The following is a 9,580-nucleotide window of genomic DNA, read 5'->3' as shown; positions in this document are numbered from 1 at the left end:
TGAGGATAAAGGCAGGAAGTTGGGCCTTCGGGGGAGGGAGTCCTTGCTAGATGCGGGAGCGGTATAGTTTTTTGACCATACAGACAGGTCATAATATGTATTTTCCATATCAAGTATTCTATGCATTAAGTTGATTGGAGAATCATTTATTTGTTAGATATAAGAAGAATAAACATTTTTGTTGCACCATATCCCTGGATGTCATTGAATGTTTGGCCGTTTGGAAACCTTGAGTGTGGACTGGATGCGTACCAAACAACCCCGCTTCAGGCTTGGGCAGTGGCTATGGTAAAGACGAAAGGAAGCCACGGGGAACTGGCATCAATCTACCCTCCTCCCTCTCTACTAGAGTGAGTGCCCCCTGAGGGCTGGGAAGCTGTCTAGGGGTGTGTAGAGGTGAGTCCGCCCCCGAAGCGCAGCCCTACTGATAATTGCTTGGGTTCGGTCTCCCTCCTAACTTTAGGGTCTGCCACTGTCTGGGCATAGGAAGTTAATCTCCCGGGTTGAGAGACCTTGGGTAAGGGTGGAAAACAATATTAAAGGTGTCTGAGGAGGTGGAGCTGTTTGCGAGGCCTGCAGCATGGATCTCAGTGTGTCCACTGAAGTTGTAGTAAACCTGCATCTGCTTTCCCTATTGCTTTATTAAAGGCCTCCAAATGAAAGTCCTGGAGTCCCTCTAAGCCCAAGGCTATCACCATCTCGTAATGTTCCCTTAATATTCCCATATTGACCTCCATCCACTGTGCAGTGTTCTGCTTAACTTTCTCTAAAGTATCTACCGTGGGTGAAGAGGGTTTAATAAAACCAGAGAGCTTGGCTGCCTGCCTAAGCATCCAAGGAGGGCAAGAGCCCATAGTGACAGAGTTTGCCAAAATCTGTGAGTGGTGTAGAGCCTGCAGTAACTTAAAGTACTTTTTAGTAAGTACCAGGTCTACAGGTGCCATAGGGCTATTAATGAGCTGTCTATCACTAATATTCTTTGTGGGAGCTAAAATAGACTCAACCAATACAGTGTTCTGTGCCCGACCCCCATGGCGATTGTGGAGAGGAATAGGCATATTAGCCTCCGTTGTCTCTAATGCTGGTGACTAAAACAATATAAACAGTTAAGGTAAACATAGAGAAAAAAATCCCTATTTTTAGGGTTAGGGTTAGGTTTCTAGTTTTGAGGCGGTTGATCCACTTCCATCTCTGACACGTGGAAGACGAAGGGGGGGGAGGGTGCACTCCACAGCATTGACACACTGGCCAGGGGGTCCGGGCGCACCCAGCCAAAGTTGTAGACCCCATGGTTGCCCACTTGTAGAAGTACCCGTTGGTTGGGTTTAAAACCGTCCGTCCGTAGGTTTAAGGGATGGTTAAGGTTAGGGTTAGTTTGGGAATGGTTAAGGTTAGGGTAGGAGTGGTTAAGGTAAGGGTTAGGTTTAGGGTTGGAGTGGTTAAGGTTAGGGTTAGGGTTAGGTTTTAGAATGGTTAAGGTTAGGGTAAGGTATAGTTTTTAGAATGGTTAAGGTTAGGGTTAAGGTTAGGGTAAGGTATAGTTTTTAGAATAAGGTTAGGGTAAGGTATTAGTTAGGGTTAGGTATTAGTTTTTAGAATGGTTAAGGTTAGGTATAGTTTAGGGTTAGGGTGGTTTAGGGTTAGGGTTAGTGTGGGTTAGGGTTAGGGTGGTTTAGGGTTAGGGTGGTTTAGGGTTAGGGTGGTTTAGGGTTAGGGTTAGTGTGGGTTAGGGTTAGGGGTTAGGGTTAGGTTTTGAATATAATTGTGTTTTGTTTCAACTAGTTAGTTTTACAGTGCACAGGCCTATCTCCTGTTTATCCCTCCCATTTCTGATGATCTGATATATTAGGTGTAGTACTTAAAAAGGCCCGTAGATGTCCTCCTAGGATCATAAAGGCCATTTGGCGTTATTGTCTGTAGGTGCTGGATCCACTCCGGTTCTACCCTCTTTCACTGCCCACAGGTCCAGCCTATATGTGACTGTAACCCTGATATGGTAAGGTGAGTGATGGGGTGCTCTTGGAAGTGGGTTATGAGTTCCGTTTGCAGGTGTGCCCTTTTAATGTTATACAGGTGTTGTTTGAGTCTGGTTTCTATGGTGTGTTTGGTTTCTCCAATGTATTGTTTATTGCAAAGTGTACATGTAATGATATAAATGGCATTATGTGTGTTCAATGAATAGGATTCTTGTACTGGTGCTGATGTGTGGCTGTGTATATTTGTAATGAACTTTATCTGTCTAAAATTGAAATTGTGAGGTTTGAGGTCTTGTGGTGGCTTACTACTGAATCTTGCTTTGGTGAGGAGGTCCTTTAAATTTTGGTTCTTTCTAAATGCTGAAATGATTCTGTATGGTTTGAGTGGTATGTAAGTGTGCTGAACTGTAGAGAAGTTGTGTCTGATTGATTGATGTAGGGGTCTAATTCTATGTGAAAATGTGGTTACTAGGGGGATGATAATTGTCTGTTGATTGAGTATTGATGACAAGGGAGAAGAGACAGAGGAAGTGTTTCGGTTTAGTGATTGGTGCACTTTCCATAGGGGAGTCAGGATTAGGGTGAGGGAGGGAGATAGGATGAGAACCCTGGTTAGGGTAATGGTACACATTAGGGTTAGGCGTGGGGTTTGGGGAAAGGTTAAGGTTAGGTGTGGGGTTAGGGTAAAGGTTAAGGTTAGGCGTGGGGTTCAGGGAAAGGTTAGGGTTAGGGTTAGTTTCTAGTTTTGAGTCGGTTGATCCACTTCCATCTCTGACACGTGGAAGCCGAAGGGGGGGAAGGGAGGGGTGTGCACTCCACATCATATACGCGCGGGCCGGAGGGGTCCGGGCGCGGCCGGCCAAAGTAGTAGGCCCCATGGTTGCCCACTTGTAGATTAACCCGTTGGTTGGGTTTAAAGACTGTCTGTCTGTAGGGTTAGGTATGGTTTTTAGAATGGTTAAGGTTAGGGTAAGGTATAGTTTTTTAGAATGGTTAAGCTTAGGGTTAGGTTTAGGGTAACGTATAGTTTTTTAGAATGGTTAAGGTTAGGTTTAGGGTTAGGTAAGGGTTTTTTAGAGTGGTTAAGGTTAGGGTTAGGGTAAGGTATAGTTTTTTAGAATGGTTAAGGTTAGGTTTAGGTAGGTCTGTCAACTCGGCGTAGGATCAGGCAAAACCCTTGAGTTGCGTACCTTATGCAGGTCCGGTCCTCGGTTGGTTGCCATGTGTCCATGTCGAGTGGTATGGTCATGATGTCTAGGTCCGCTATGTCAACGGAAGTGGAAAGCATATTGCAACCTAGGAGTTACTCTCTGTCGGATCCTTCTTTTTTAGCTCCACGTTGTCTATGTATTTACTTCCGTGTTCGTCAGTCTTTGGTCCTGGATGTTTTCAATCATGTGTGTAATTAGGAGTTATTCCCTTCCAGGATCCTAATTGCAAATTAACCCATGTCTAGTCAAATCCAGCTGGTCTGTATGGGTATACTCGGCGTAGGATCAGGCAAAACCATCGAGTTGCCTACCTTGTGCAGGTCCGGACCTCAGTCGGTTGCCATGTGTCCCTGTCAAGTGGTCAGTCTTTAAACTACCAGTGGTTTGAGCAGACAAAAAACCAGGAGGCGAGCCCTCTCTACGGTTGTCATGCATCCGCCCTTGGAGTTCCGTCCTGTGTTTCGGTAGGTGTATGGAGGGTTTAGGAACAGGCAAACCTTCTCTGGCTTACGTATGAAACGTCCGGCAGTAGTAGAAGTTAATTGGGTGTGTCCATCCCCACCATCTCAGTCGTAGGTGATTCAGTGGTTTTGGGTGATAGTGACCAGTGGAGTTACTCCCTTCCAGGATCGTAACGTTTCCAGAGGTATATCCTCCCTAGACAGTGAATTTGTTCGTAGTCAAGGTCAAAAAAGTGGATCGGATCCAATTCTCCGCCAGACATTATCTGGGCACCCCAGGGCCTGACCCAAAAGCCCCTCTTTTCGAAGATTTAACTGCCCCAACCCGCTAGGACCACCCACGCGCTACTGAACATACTGCCAATCCAATTCTAAACTGGGGTAGATAGTCGTCCAGCGCGGTACGTGAGTCTCCAGTGTGTAATGGGGCTAGGAAGGTTGAGCCGATTGGTCTGCCAACAGAACCCCGAGAGGTCCCGAAGGAGTCCGGTCTATCCATATCCTCCTGTCTTCTTGCTTGGTGTATGGAAGGGCCTAATTGCTTAGGGTGTAATCGCTGCGGGGGAGTCACCAAGGTCGGGGTCCCCAGAGTAGTTGGAGAAAAAAGGTTCTCGTCCGTTGGGGGTGCTGGTGGGTGTCTCCAAAAAATATTTTAGAAGGATGGTAGGTTGGTGAAGGTTTTTGGTCTATTTGTGTTCTATTTTATTGTCTCTTTCCGTCAAGGGTCCATGGTCATGGTAACTCTATGGTGCTATTGGAGGTCTGTTTTTGTGGTCTTAATGACCCCCCTGTCTTTTGTATGGGATGTGGGGTGTGTAAGGTGCAGGTGCAGTATATGTCCAGATGTTCCTCCGCTGTACTGGAAGCCTCAGTGGTGGTCCAACCCGTGGTAGTGGTGTTGGTCCTGGAGGGTTATTTTTGGGAGGTCCATCCTTGGTCCGTGAGTCTCGGTGGGATTCTTTGATGTCTACGTTGTGGTTTTATTTTGGAGGTGGCTGCTGACCAAGGAATCCTTGAGGTTTTTTTTGTGTTCCCTTTGAAGAGAGAGTAGTTTTTTGGATTTGATACATCATTTTAGGGGGGATGCGAGTAGCCACTCGGAAGCTGGGTGAGTTGTATGGTGGGGGTAGGCCATCAGGTATGGTGGGGTGGATCCGCTTCTAGGGAGAGTTCTTTTGACATCGGTTCCCGTGGGAAGTGGTGTTGGTCCTCGAGGGGTTTGGGAGGTCCATCCTTGGTCCGTGGGTCCCGGTGAGATTCTTTGGTTCCTTTGTTGTGGTCTTTAGAGGTGGTTGTATACCAAGGAATCCTTGAGGTTTTTTTTTGTTATTCATTTGGGAGGCCAGGATCGGTGTGTGAAGAGGGAGTAGTTATTTTGGCCGTAGTCTCTTCTGGATGTGGGTCGCCACCCGGTAGCTTGGTGAGTTGTATGGTGGAAGTGGGCCATCGGGTGTGGTAGGGTTGGGCCTCTATCTTGGGAGAGTTCCTTTAACATTGGTTCTTGTGGGTCTTGGGTTGGTGAGACCAGGTTGTCCCGTTTTTTTCAGAGTGGTAGTGGTGAGGGTCTGGTGTTCCAAACGGTTTCTTATATTTTGCTGTGGTATTGTTCCACCTGTGGAGGCATTAACCCTGCGGTACTGGATCGGTGAGGGCTTCGCCTTTCGCTGTGTTTTGCTGCTGGATGGAGCAGGTGGGTTGATCCGGTCCGTGGGGTTTCTGGAGGGGGACAGAGCACGGGGTCAGGGTCCACAAATCAATAGCTTCTGTTGGGTTGTAGGAAGTTTATGGTGTTTTTGGAATTTCCTGCAGCGTCGTTAGTGTTTGTAAAGGTGGTTTGGTTTTGGGGCCCTCTGGTCCTGTGTGGGGGACCGTCCTCTGGGGTGTCCACGTCCTATCTCTCCACTGGATTGGTGAGGGCTTCGCCTTTTGGCTGGGTTTGCTGTTTTGATGGAGTGGGTGGGTTAATCCGGTCCGTGGAGTTTCTGGAGGGGGACAAAGCACGGAGTCAGGGTCCAAGAATGGATAGCTTCTGTTGGGGTGAAGGAAGTTGGTGTTCTTTGAGTTTCCCGCAGAGTCTAAGTGCTCATAAAGGTGGTCCGGTACTGGTGCCCTCTGGTCCTATGTGGGGGACCGTCCTCTGGGGTGTCCACATCCTATCTCTCCATCCTATGGTGTGGTGAGCGGTGGTGGTATTCTGTTTGAAGAGGTGACCTGTTTGGTAGGTTTGAGGCGTGTCCTTCTCGAGGGGCTAGGTGTCTAGAAGGTCCTGGATTCCCATCATGTTGGATTGGCTGTGGGTTTGGTTGCCTGCTGGGGATGTCATCCAATGGTTCTGTCCAGCAATCCCATGAATGATGGTGTTGACTGGGAAGAGTATGTGGAGATAGATGGTTGTGGAGTTATAACCTGTTCCTGCTGATTATCATTCCATACCACCCAGGTCTGGGTATGGGATGGAGATGAAAATGCAGAGGCCACCTTAACACTCTGCCTCTGCTCCGTTCCCTCAATCACCCTGGTCAGGGTATGATGTGGGGGAAGGTTAGGAGGGTTTGTGTTGCCCAAAAGGAGCCCTTCCCTATGTCAACCTTATGAGGGTATGACCGGGTCTCTGGGTCCTCTGGTATGGTGGGGGTTTGGCTGCTTTTTTAGAAGGGTTTCTTTGTTCTCGGTTCCGGTTGGTCTTGGGTTTGTGAGGCCGGGTTGTCCTGTGTGGTCGGGGTTGTAGTGGTGGGAGCCTGTTGTGCCATTTGTTGAAGCCTGAAAAAGGGACGTTTATGTTAGGCGAAGTCGACGTTCCTACAATGAGACTAGGTTGCCAGTCGAAACTTTTTTCGGCTGGCCCCTCTGAGCGTCTCTTCTTAAAAGGTGTAGAGGGTCTAAGTGATTATCTATGCCCCGTCTAAATTTTTGGGCCCGGTTTGTAGGTGGAGTAGGGGGTCTGAGTTGCCATCAGAGTGCCCGGGGGTCCTTGTTGTCTCGTAGATCATCCGTTGTAGTGTGTCCCTGTGTAAAACTCAAAATAAGGGTAAGAGAAAAGTACAAATGAAAATAGGTAGCCAAAAGGAGATACCCCCGAAGTCCGTGTGGAATCTGCCTTCCTTACAGCATCACAACGGATCTAGGGGCAGCCCAGCCACGACGCGTTTCTGCCTTACTCGGCTTCATCAGGTGGCAGGGAGGAGAAAAGAAAGGTGCAAAAATAGGTGCACTTGGTCGTAGTACGGTAAAAAAGGCCGTATTTTGGACCAGGGAAGATGGGGTGTGTGTGTGGGTATATGTGTAGTTGAGGCTCGATGGTCTTGGAGGTCTATGAAGGTCCGTTGAAAAAAGGCCAAAAAGGGCGTTGATTCTCTGCGAGGTGGGTTCCGTGATGTAGGAGTACCTAGATTAGGGGAGGAATCGCAAGGATTTAAAAGCGGCTCGGAGTGGTCCAGATTCAGGGTGTAGCATGAAGCTATTTAGGGGCCTTTTGTTCAAAAGGAGTAGAAGGATATTCGTGGGGAGTGTGGAGTACCAGCTGGCGGCTTGGTCCAGGTGAGGTGTATCCATGGTGTAGCATGGAGCTGGGGTCTGGTCTTTCAGTCGGAGTAGTCATCTTGGGTGCAGTTCTTTGGTAGAGGTCCAGCTTGTGTCTTCTCCAGGTAAAGTGTCTTCAAAAGGTGTTCAGGCAGAACGGTACTGAGGCTGAGGGATGCTCCTCTTTTATAGGAAATGAGTGGGGTGTGGTTTTGCCAGGTGTCGAATCCGATTGGTGCATGAGGTGTTGCATGCGGTGTTCATGTGAGAGAAACGACCGTGGCTTTGTCCAATGAGATCGCTTGGCTTTTGGGGAGAGGCGTCTAGTAGTCTGTTATGTGATTGGAAGGCCTCCGTCGTTGATTCCTATGGGGAATTGTATAGGAGAAGTAGACACTTTGCTTTTGGGGTGCTGTTTGGGTTGTGGGTGTCCGAGAGGTACCAGGTGAATTTTAAGTAAGACTAGAAGTCCTAGGGGTCAAGAGGAGCCATACGTGGAGTTCCTGTGATTTGTAGAGGTATGATAGATCCTCCTGTAAAAAGTGTGTGTTTGACCTTTGTGTCACCATTGACTTGTGTGTTAGCGTTGGGAGCGGTCTGCTCTGGTAGGGGGTTTGGGGTTGGAAATACCCGAAGGTAAGGTTCTGTGGGTCCAGGAAAGGTAGAGGGTAGAGTGGACATCTGTGGGTTGCTGTAGAATTTTTAGTTGGGGTTCTGGGTGACCCATAGGTCTGGTTATAGGTATTTAAATGTGGTTGAGTTATTTTTTCCTCCGATTTTTGTGGAGTCAGGTTTACTCATATGTAGTAAGGTGCGATGTGCAGGGAAGAGTAGTAGCCGTGGTTCTTTGGTCTTTTTGTGGTGTTAGAGGGCTTGAACTTTGTTTATTTTTGAGGGATAGTTGCAGGTAGTGTTACTAGGGGGGTGTTCCTTTTTCCTCGGATCGAGAATGGTGCTGTTTATATCTTTTCTAGTTGGCGCTTATTAGCGGAGTTTTAGCTTTGATCGCGTTCCTGTCCACTTGGGTTCCTGGAAATGCGGTAGTTTTGGCCGTTTTGCCGTGTTCAAGTCCACTTGGAGTATGGGATATATGGATCCAAAAGGCTTTTTATGCTGTTTCCAGTGATGTGTGTCCTCCGGAGTTGGTGTATCCTGTCCTTTTAGGGGTATACTCACCTGGGGGGGGGGGGGGGGGGGGGTCCAGTGTTGAATATTTTGGTGTTTTGTCCGTGTGAGAGAGGTTTTATTTTGGGAAGGCCTCCGTCGTTGATTCCTATGGGGAATTGTATAGGAGAAGTAGACACTTTGCTTTTGGGGTGCTGTTTGGGTTGTGGGTGTCCGAGAGGTACCAGGTGAATTTTAAGTAAGACTAGAAGTCCTAGGGGTCAAGAGGAGCCATACGTGGAGTTCCTGTGATTTGTAGAGGTATGATAGATCCTCCTGTAAAAAGTGTGTGTTTGACCTTTGTGTCACCATTGACTTGTGTGTTAGCGTTGGGAGCGGTCTGCTCTGGTAGGGGGTTTGGGGTTGGAAATACCCGAAGGTAAGGTTCTGTGGGTCCAGGAAAGGTAGAGGGTAGAGTGGACATCTGTGGGTTGCTGTATAATTTTTAGTTGGGGTTCTGGGTGACCCATAGGTCTGGTTATAGGTATTTAAATGTGGTTGAGTTATTTTTTCCTCCGATTTTTGTGGAGTCAGGTTTACTCATATGTAGTAAGGTGCGATGTGCAGGGAAGAGTAGTAGCCGTGGTTCTTTGGTCTTTTTGTGGTGTTAGAGGGCTTGAACTTTGTTTCTTTTTGAGGGATAGTTGCAGGTAGTGTTACTAGGGGGGTGTTCCTTTTTCCTCGGATCGAGAATGGTGCTGTTTATATCTTTTCTAGTTGGCGCTTATTAGCGGAGTTTTAGCTTTGATCGCGTTCCTGTCCACTTGGGTTCCTGGAAATGCGGTAGTTTTGGCCGTTTTGCCGTGTTCAAGTCCACTTGGAGTATGGGATATATGGATCCAAAAGGCTTTTTATGCTGTTTCCAGTGATGTGTGTCCTCCGGAGTTGGTGTATCCTGTCCTTTTAGGGGTATACTCACCTGGGGGGGGGGGGGGGGGTGGTCCAGTGTTGAATATTTTGGTGTTTTGTCCGTGTGAGAGAGGTTTTATTTTGGGAAGGCCTCCGTCGTTGATTCCTATGGGGAATTGTATAGGAGAAGTAGACACTTTGCTTTTGGGGTGCTGTTTGGGTTGTGGGTGTCCGAGAGGTACCAGGTGAATTTTAAGTAAGACTAGAAGTCCTAGGGGTCAAGAGGAGCCATACGTGGAGTTCCTGTGATTTGTAGAGGTATGATAGATCCTCCTGTAAAAAGTGTGTGTTTGACCTTTGTGTCACCATTGACTTGTGTGTTTGCGTTGGGAGCGGTCTG

The sequence above is a fragment of the Oncorhynchus clarkii genome, chromosome 21, assembly GCF_045791955.1.
Source record: "Oncorhynchus clarkii lewisi isolate Uvic-CL-2024 chromosome 21, UVic_Ocla_1.0, whole genome shotgun sequence".
Taxonomy (NCBI): Eukaryota; Metazoa; Chordata; class Actinopteri; order Salmoniformes; family Salmonidae; genus Oncorhynchus; species Oncorhynchus clarkii.
Note: the sequence above shows the minus strand (reverse complement) of the source record.